This window comes from Halichoerus grypus, chromosome 3 (assembly GCF_964656455.1).
Source record: "Halichoerus grypus chromosome 3, mHalGry1.hap1.1, whole genome shotgun sequence".
Lineage (NCBI taxonomy): Eukaryota > Metazoa > Chordata > Mammalia > Carnivora > Phocidae > Halichoerus > Halichoerus grypus.
This window is the reverse complement of record NC_135714.1, coordinates 118,164,274-118,173,354: the sequence shown is the minus strand read 5'-3', so window position 1 is coordinate 118,173,354 and position 9,081 is coordinate 118,164,274. Positions and strand designations below refer to the sequence as shown.

At 36.6% G+C, this 9,081-nt stretch overlaps 1 pseudogene; it reads left to right on the top strand.

Moving 5' to 3' along the window:
* Window positions 1–2,513: 2,513 nt before the first annotated feature.
* LOC118548551 (U4 spliceosomal RNA) lies at window positions 2,514–2,645 on the top strand (annotated as a pseudogene).
* Window positions 2,646–9,081: the final 6,436 nt, after the last annotated feature.

Genomic DNA, 9,081 nt, shown 5'->3' with positions numbered 1-9,081 from the left:
TTTCTGAGTTAACATGGCCCAGGCAACACCCTCATTTTGTAGTTCTAGTGTCCAGAATTGTGAAACAATAAATTTCTATTGTTTTAATCCATCCAGTTTGTGGTACTTTGATATGGCAGCCCTAGAAAACTAATACAGCCTGTAACTGCTCTCCCAAAGGACTACAAAGTTTAGGCAGTTGTCCATGGACAGATTGTGAGTCTTCTGAGAGAAAGAGTGGTAGAAGGTCATTTTAGATTTTATTCAAGTGGTGTGTTTGAAAGGGCAAGGAAAACTCAGAAGAAAGATGTTAGAAGTATACAGACAGATGTCCAAAAGCTAAGAGAAGAGGTTTGAGCCATCACAAAGGAGTAGTTGCATGGAGAACTGCTAGTAAAAGGTTTTCTCTAATGAGGGTCTACCAAGAACCCACGAATGCTCCCATAAAGGAAAGGATCTGCTTGCAACTCTAACATGGCTATATCAGGGCCTGTTATATAGGAACTCTCCTGCCCCCTTTTCCTATTCTACCTCTTCTGTTTAAATCCTAAATGGGTAACAAGTCCAAGATAGCAAGCTGAGGGAAGAGATACTGAAGCACAAAGAGAAGAAAAAGGGAAGAAGACAGTCACTCATCACAAAGGCTGGGAGTGAAGCAGGGCAGATATTAATGATAAATAACTAAGAGAGATGAACAGATTATGCACGCTCTGACAAGAAGTATTCTTCCTCTTTGATTGATATCAGTAATGGTTGTTACAGATATTCTTCTCTTTCCATTAGGAAACACAAGACTTTTGAAAATACTAGATTTTTTCTTGTACTAGATATTCAAATAATCCCATATGACTCAAAGAAGGTAAAGAATACTCCTAGAAGATCTAAGATGTCATTCAACTTGAATGATATGTACTCTCTGGTTGAAGGCTCTCTTTTGGACCACTTATCATGATTGGAGCTGTATGTTTGTGACTGTTAATTTTTTGTGTTCTCCTGAGTGAACAGGCTACCAACTATCACAACTTAACTAAATGCAATCAGAATTTTTTGCATTACATTTTTATCAGTTTCATTAACATGCAATAGACTGCACATATATAAAATGTATGATCTGATAAGTTTTGACATATGTCTTCACCTTTAATACCATAACTACAATAAAGATAATGAACATATCTGTCAATTTCCAAAAATATCCTAATGCCCTTTGGTACTCCTTCCCTACCACTTTTCTTTGTGGGAAGGTTTTTATTTTAATTTAAATTTCTTTATATTTTATATAAAGGCTATTCAGGCTATTTCTTCTTTTTTTAATTTAAATTCAAGTTAGTTAACATACAGTGTATTATTAGTTCCAGGGGTAGAATTTAGTGATTCATCAGTTGCATATAACACCCAGTGCTCATTACATCAAGTGCCCTCCTTAATGCCCATCACCCAGTTATCCCATCCCCCCCCACCCACCATCCCTCCAGCAACCCTCAGTTGGTTTCCTATAGCTAAGAGTCTCTCATGGTTTCCTTTCTCTGTTTTTATCTTATTTTATTTTTCCTACCCTTCCCCTATGTTCATCTGTTTTGTTTCTTAAATTCCACATATGAATGAAATCATATGGCTTTTGTCTTTCTCTGACTGACTTATTTCACTTAGCATAATACCCTCTAGTTCTATCCACATCGTTGCAAATGCCAAGATTTCATTCTTCTTGATGGCTGAGTAATATTCCATTGTGTGTGTGTGTGTGTGTGTGTGTGTGTGTGTGTGTACACACACACACACACACACCACATCTTCTTTATCTATTCATCCATTGTAGGACATCTGGGCTCTTTCTATATTTTGGCTATTGTGGACATTGCTGCTATAAACATAGGGATGCATGTGCCCCTTTGAATCACTGTTTTTGTATCTTTTGGATAAATACCTAGTAATGTAATTGCTGGGTTATAGAGTAGTCCTATTTTTAACTTTTTGAAGAACCTCCATACTGTTTTCCAGAGTGGTTGCACCAGCTTGCATTCCCACCAACACTGTAAGGGGGTTCCCCTTTCTCTGCATCCTTGCCAACATCTGTTGTTTCCTGTGTTGTTAATTTTCAGGCTATTTCTTCTTGAGTTAAGTGCTGAGAGTTTGTGTCTTCAAAGAATTTGTCCATGTTATCTAAATTGTCAAATGTATTACCATAAAGTTGTTCACAATATTCCCTTATGATTATTTTAATATCTGTAAAATCAGTACTGATACCATCTGTCTCAATTTTGCTATTGATAATTTATGTCTTTTCCCCCCAATCAGTGTGGCTAGTGATTTATAGATTTTTATTAATCTTCTAATATAACCAGATTTTCATTTCAGCAACTGATTTTCTCTTTTGTTTTTCTGATTTCTATTTCATTGATCTCTGCTCTGATCTTTTGTTATTTTCTCTTTTCTGAGTACTTCAGATTTAATTGGCTCTTTTTTTCTTCATGTGGGAACTGAGACCTTTCTTTTTTTTCTAATATAAGCATCTTAGTACTATATGCTTAGTGCTCAGCTTTGCGCAGTGGCAGTATCGTAGCCAATGAGGTTTATCCGAGGCGCGATTATTGCTAATTGAAAACTATATGCTTAGTGCTCAGTATTGCTTTGGCTGCATTGCATAAATTTTGATATGTATATTTTCATTTAGTTCAAAACACTCTCTAATTTCATTTTTGATTTCTTCTTTGATGCATGGCTTGTTTAGTAGAATGTTATTTAGTTTCCATATATTTGGAGATTGTCCAGAGATCTGTTGTTGACTTCTAATTCAATTCTGTTGTGGTCAGAGAAGTATTTTGTATGACTTGAGCTCTTTTTAGCTTGTCCTGACTTTCCTCTTCCTACACTGTGGCCTGGAAACTCTGTTTGGGAGAGTAAGGTGGGCATTGTAGGCATCATCTTATTTATTTACGATTTTGCAGGGATAATAGTTGTTTGTTGTGAAAGAAGGTAAAACTTTTCCTTTATCCTCTTAGGGTCTCCAGCTGGGCCTGAGAATTAAATTGACATAAAACATATCAACAGGAAGAAAGCCTACCAGTTTTAGTTTTATGGGTATTTGTGAGTCTTCAATAGGAAAATGAAGACCCAAAAAGTGGTTAGGCCTAAGTGCTTATATACCAGGTTGAACAAAGAGTAGTAATTGTGAAAAAGTAACTAATATATATGGGGAGGCTCTAGGAAGAGTAGGGTCATTTTAACAAGGTTTGTCTGTGCAGATTGCTCTTGGTCTTGACTTCCTGGCTCTCATGATCAGAATATTCTTTTCCTCCTGGTATAGGGAGGGCATCTTCCCCTTGGGATTTTTTAGCTTTTGGGAAGAAACTGTGAGGTCAGCATGCCTTTCTTGTATCTGCTATTTTTCATATGCCTTTAGCTCAAAATAGTCACAATGCCAGACTAAGATATTTGGGGTAGCATACTCTAAACCCCTTTAACTCAGATCCTCTTGATGTCCAATGTCTCAACTGTTTTTTTATGTATTTTGTCCAAATTTTCAGTTGTTTCAGACAGGAAGATACATATGGTCCCTATTACTCTATCTTGTTTAGAAGTACAAGTTTACATTTAAGTTAAATATTCTTTTTATGTGCTTTCATTTAAGCTGGTATATCTGAGTTCCAGATTTAACTCTGTCTGTAAAAACAAAACAGTGACAAAGTAACAGGAAGAATCTATAGGAAGTAGTCAAAATATGTGCTTGGGTGTTGTCTGCCTGGAAGAACCTGGAGTTTAGAAAAAGGATAGTGGGATTTACCATGTTTATAGAATCAAACCAAAAGGCTAATCAGACTTCTAAGGACACCATGAGTATTACACTGTAGTTGACCATAGAGGTATAGTGTATAACAGACAAGCTGAAGCTGAGACATAGGAACTGTAGGGTTCTAGTTTTTGTGTTGCCACTGTGAGATATTGTCAAGTGACTTATCTAAGTGTCATTAATAAAAATAATATGTTGGATTGGAAATAGATATCTGGATAGCATTCACAGAAGTTCCGATCTAATAAATTTGAGAAAGAGCCCTGAAATCTCTATTTTTATAAAGCTCCATACAGATTAGGGTGATGCAAAAGTAATTTTGGGAACCACTAGCCTAGATGATCTCTGAAATTACTCTTCAGCCTTAGTCTTTATCATTTAATAATGACAGTAGTAGCTACTGTTTGCTGGACTCTTGATATGCATTGTCTTGGATACCTTACATACATGTACTCTAATCAAAGAATCTCTCATTTGGATGGAGAGATCTTATTATGGATCTTATTACCTCATTTTCTGAAGGTTGAAATTTCTTTCTTTAGAAGGCCTACTAATTTGCCCAAGGACATATGTGGATTCTACCTAGAAAATGATTAAATTAAATTTTATTTGCTATCTAGCATCAAATCTGTGCTTTTTCTTTTTTATCATGGTGCATACAAAAATACTGCAATCCATATATCTTTAATTGTTTTAATATTATTGGTTGGTTTCAGTCAAATGTGTCAAAGGTAAAATACTCTTTAAAGAAAGTTTTACAAACTTTATGGAAGAGAAGCATGAATAGAAGTGGTCTATAGATTATGGTCAAGTAATTTTAAGACTTATTTATACTAAACTAAGAGCTATATTACATTATGTATTTTAGTGATTTTGCATATTCTATGGTTTCTTAGTGAAAATTTACCCATTATTTAGTGTTACTATAAATCGAATGCATGCATTGACTATACCCTCCACAACACCTTAAAACAATATAATACCTCATCCTTAGGTAACTTATATGCACTTTCCCCCTTCAACCCTCTTTTCCCTTCACATCTCTTCCATTTATGATCCCTTTATTTTTGGAAATGGATAGTCATGACATGTAGATTTGAAGAGATTGAATGAGTATTATACAGATCAGTTATAAACAAGTAGCCTTTAACCCTGTGATTTAGGTAAAGTAGAAAATATTTATATTTGAGAAGTTCTACCAAGATTCTAAAGGAGGGCAAAATTAATAAAAATAAGAAAAAATAAAAACCCACTTTTTTAACCCTGGCTAGATTTAAAAAAAAAAAATGTGTCCTCTTCATGTGTGAAGTGCTTTGAGTATTTTAGGGAAATGCTTTGAGTCAGGTTATTAATTTAAATTCTATCCATTCCCTTCCTTTCCTACCCATTTGTCTTTGTTTCCCCTCTCCCTCTATTTAATTGGAGCTTATCTCAAGTTTGAGCTGATCTGAATGGAGTTACAAAGTGAAATTAAGCAATTCCCTGGAAAGAAGTGGGGTAGCAATACTTTAGAAAGCTTGTTAATTTCTCTTTTCACTATGCCTCCCTGCTCTGCTCTCAGGCCTCACTTGGAACCCCTGGAGAAGAGAAATTAACAAGCCCCCTGAAGCTGAACCACCACAGCCTTTCAAGGGAATTGGTTAATTTCACTTTGCTGCTCCATTTGGAGCAGCTGGGGGTACTGGTCTTAAGGGAAATAATAGGGCCTAGTGTTTGAAATCCCTTTACATTTTTAAGTAAAATTCTACTAAGTTTGCTTATCAAAGTAAAAAATGGTGTTCACCATATGTCTGTGATACTAGCACAAAGTAATTATATTTTCCCCTCAATTTCGTTTCTTAAGCCAGTTTGAACTGATCTTCCAAATTCTTTTTGATTCCTATTATTTACTGTATAGATTCTTTTGCAATGTTGGATGATTATATTTATGTAAGCAACAAATACTTTAGATGTTTCTGTTTTCTAGTATAGTTTTGACAGGAGTGCCCTTTCCCCCTTCCCCCTTTAACTAATCTAAAGTACTTTCTTTGGTCCTCTTGTAGGAAACCCAGTCCTGGTCTCTTAATGCTAAAGCATTCTCCATCAGGCCGGTTTACAGGCTGCACCCAGAGGGCAGAACAAAAAGGAATCAGATGGCCCCTGGGAGCTCTTAAAATCCTCTGCTTCCTGAATTCTCTTAACACTTTTGTAACACTAGCAAACTTTTAAATTCACAATCCATTCTTTTCCCAGGTTAATACATTCATTAAATGTTAACAGTTTTAAAGTATACTCTTGGGGCATCCCACCATTAACCTCTTTACGTCCTGAGCCTTAGCCATATAACTCTTCTCCGTTCCTCTCAGATGTTGTAATGATGGAGCTTCCTCTTTTGCCATATGGCTACTAAATTGTCTTAGCTCCCACCTGCGAAGAAGTTTCATAAAAAATCCTGCTAAGAGTCTCAAATGAATTTCTTTTTCTCTCTATGTAGGATCCTTCAATTAGTTCTGGAATAATGAGAGCAAACTGGAAATAGGCTTGCAAAAGTTAACATTCAAGAATATTGCAGTATTTAAAGTAACTTTCATATTACTCACAGGCATCCCTGACAATCAGAAGTAGGTGCCTCTTTTTGATGTTAATTTACCTACATTTCTCTGGATCATCAGTTGCCATTGAGTGCTTTGTGTTGTGAATGTATTAAAAAATATTCCTTTTGAAAATCACAGGAAACTCTAGTTTTGACATCAGAACCTCCAACAAGTAAATCTGTTTTCATTATCTCAACATCTATCTTGGCTTGTAAAAATCCTGCAGGTTTATGAAGCATCGCGGTATCCTTCACTACTTCCTCTTGTTCTTCAACATAAAGCTGCCACTTACACTAAAACAAGCTTGATAAGATGGTCTTATAGATCCAATTCATTTAAACAGAACACTGGTGCAGACACTAATGTCCTTTTGCTGCGGCTCTTCTGTGAGTTAGGGTATTATGCTCGAGAGTTAGGAGGATGAAGTACAGATGTACTATATGCACAAAATTACCATTCATTCCTAAAGGGTTAGAGTCTTAAATATCAAGATATTCATTCTAATGCGATTGGAAGAAAAATGCTGTTTTTGCACTTTCTCAAATGAGCCCGTAGTCTTCAACCATCTACTACACTATCCTTACTAAGTGGACAATAAGAAGAATAATAAACCATGGTTCATTTTAGATGTTAACCCACACCCAAATACCTGAATGACCTTCTCTCAAAGCTGTTTTAAATAAATGGTGTATAAAATACACACCAAGAGAGTCGTAAACGGCCAAGGTGATATTTGAGGCCTTATGGGAGGTACTCATTTCAAAAATTCTATGCTCTGTCACCTCTAATGATCTTTGGCTCTTCATTTAGCTGAGAGTTGGCTTTTTAATGAACAAATGCTCTAACCAGTCTAGATGGCATTCTTATTATGGCCATATATTTTGGAAGGGGATAGGGAAGAAAATGATATAAGAAGGTGTAAGGGAAGTAGAATCTCTGGGAAATGGAGGGCATCATTGTCCCCATCAAAGTAATGATACATTTGGTGGGATGAAGGTGCCTGTGGTGGTGACTACCGGTTTGATGAATGAAGCCTGACATTTTGTACCCCTGAACTTTAGGGAGACTGGATTTATCTGAGTGTTTGTTTGACTATAAATCTGACCTAAGGGGCACATAGTCCAGCCCATAATCAGTGTGTGCGTATCCTTTCCTGTCAGTTACAGAAATCTGGATGTTCCCTGGGGTTATAAAACAATCCTGGGGCCATCTGAGGTATTCCCAGAAGTGCTGGACCAAGTAAGTGGCTTCCAAACCTTTTGGAATGTCTTGGATTCTTGCAGTTAGGGAAGGAAGGGGAAAGAATCTAAATAATTTGTCCGGTTTCCACTAGTTATCTTGGCCCAGAATGTCCCCATGGAGGCATCTTGTGGAGTCAAGGACATCTTTGTTTTCCAATCTTGACTCATAGCCTCAGAAACTCTTGGACCATACTGGGATCCTGGTAAGAGTTAAATATGCAGCAGCATCAGGGACTTCTAAGTCGGGTAACAAGAGGGAGGGATTTTCACTATTATTACCGCTGCCTCGATTGGCAACGGGACCTTTGATTCTCTTTGGTGATTGATGGTGACTCCTTAACAGCTGTGTTCTTTATGAAAACATCTCTTCTTTACATTTGAAACGACATATGGGGAACTAAGAGCTCTAGTTTATGTTAGCAACTTTAAGCACCCTTGAAAAATTATATTTGATAAGTCTTTGGACTTTGAAGGTAGTCACATACCATTTTAAAACACATTGTGCCAAATGACATGACTCTAATTACACTTGGAAGAATTACTAGCTTTTTATTATCAAACAGAGACATTTGCTTTTATACTATATAATGATGCCAGACTAATCATGAAGCACAAATGGCATGTGATAATTGCTTTAGTAAAATTCCAGGTGACTTATCTGTCACCTAGATACAGAGATCTGCATGTATATTTTCAGCATATCAATTATACTTGTTGCCATTATCTTTTAGAATTCTTCTTTTTAAAAATTTGCATAATGTTGTTATTTACTGTAGAGGACCAGAAGTTAAAGAAAGGTAGCTTCTGGGAATTCTTTTCCATGTATAAGACTCCAGATCCAAATGGTATTTATCAAGCTAATGTTATATATCTACTTCAGAATCCTGCCATTTTGTTGATTTATAGAAAGAAATGAGTAGATAGCAAAAAGCTTAGCCATACACTTTATTTTTCATCCTGACTTGTGTTTGTAGCCCATGCCATCAGGAAGATGAAATCAGGGGTCTGGCAAAGGTATTGGACAGGGTATCTTTAATTCACAAGTGATGAGAAGGAAGTTGAAGGAATTTTTTGTATGCTGAGTAGGGTTTTTCTGCTGAACAGTACTACATTGTCTGGTAGCAACAGCTCTTGAATATTAAAACAGAACCATTCTGTCTTGTCTTGTTTCTATGGAAGGTGAGAAGGTGAATTTGGAAAAGCAAACAGGAAAAGCCTTGAAGAAATTAGATAGATTATGTATTTAAAGGCAGTTGGCCCGGTGGTATCCTTTCTTGTCCAAATTCTGTGTGTGTGTGTGTGTGTGTGTGTGTGTGTGTGTGTGTGTGTGTAGGAGAGGAGCAGGGCAAATAAGCCCTCCTTGTGGTGTTTTGAAGACAGATTAGAGCTGTCATTGTTGTCCTTGAGGCAGTGCAGGCTGGGGAGCTATGGCAGGGTGAGTCTAGTATGTAACTTTGTATGCCTTGGGTCTGTCCTTTCATTGGGGATTGCCAGGTACACT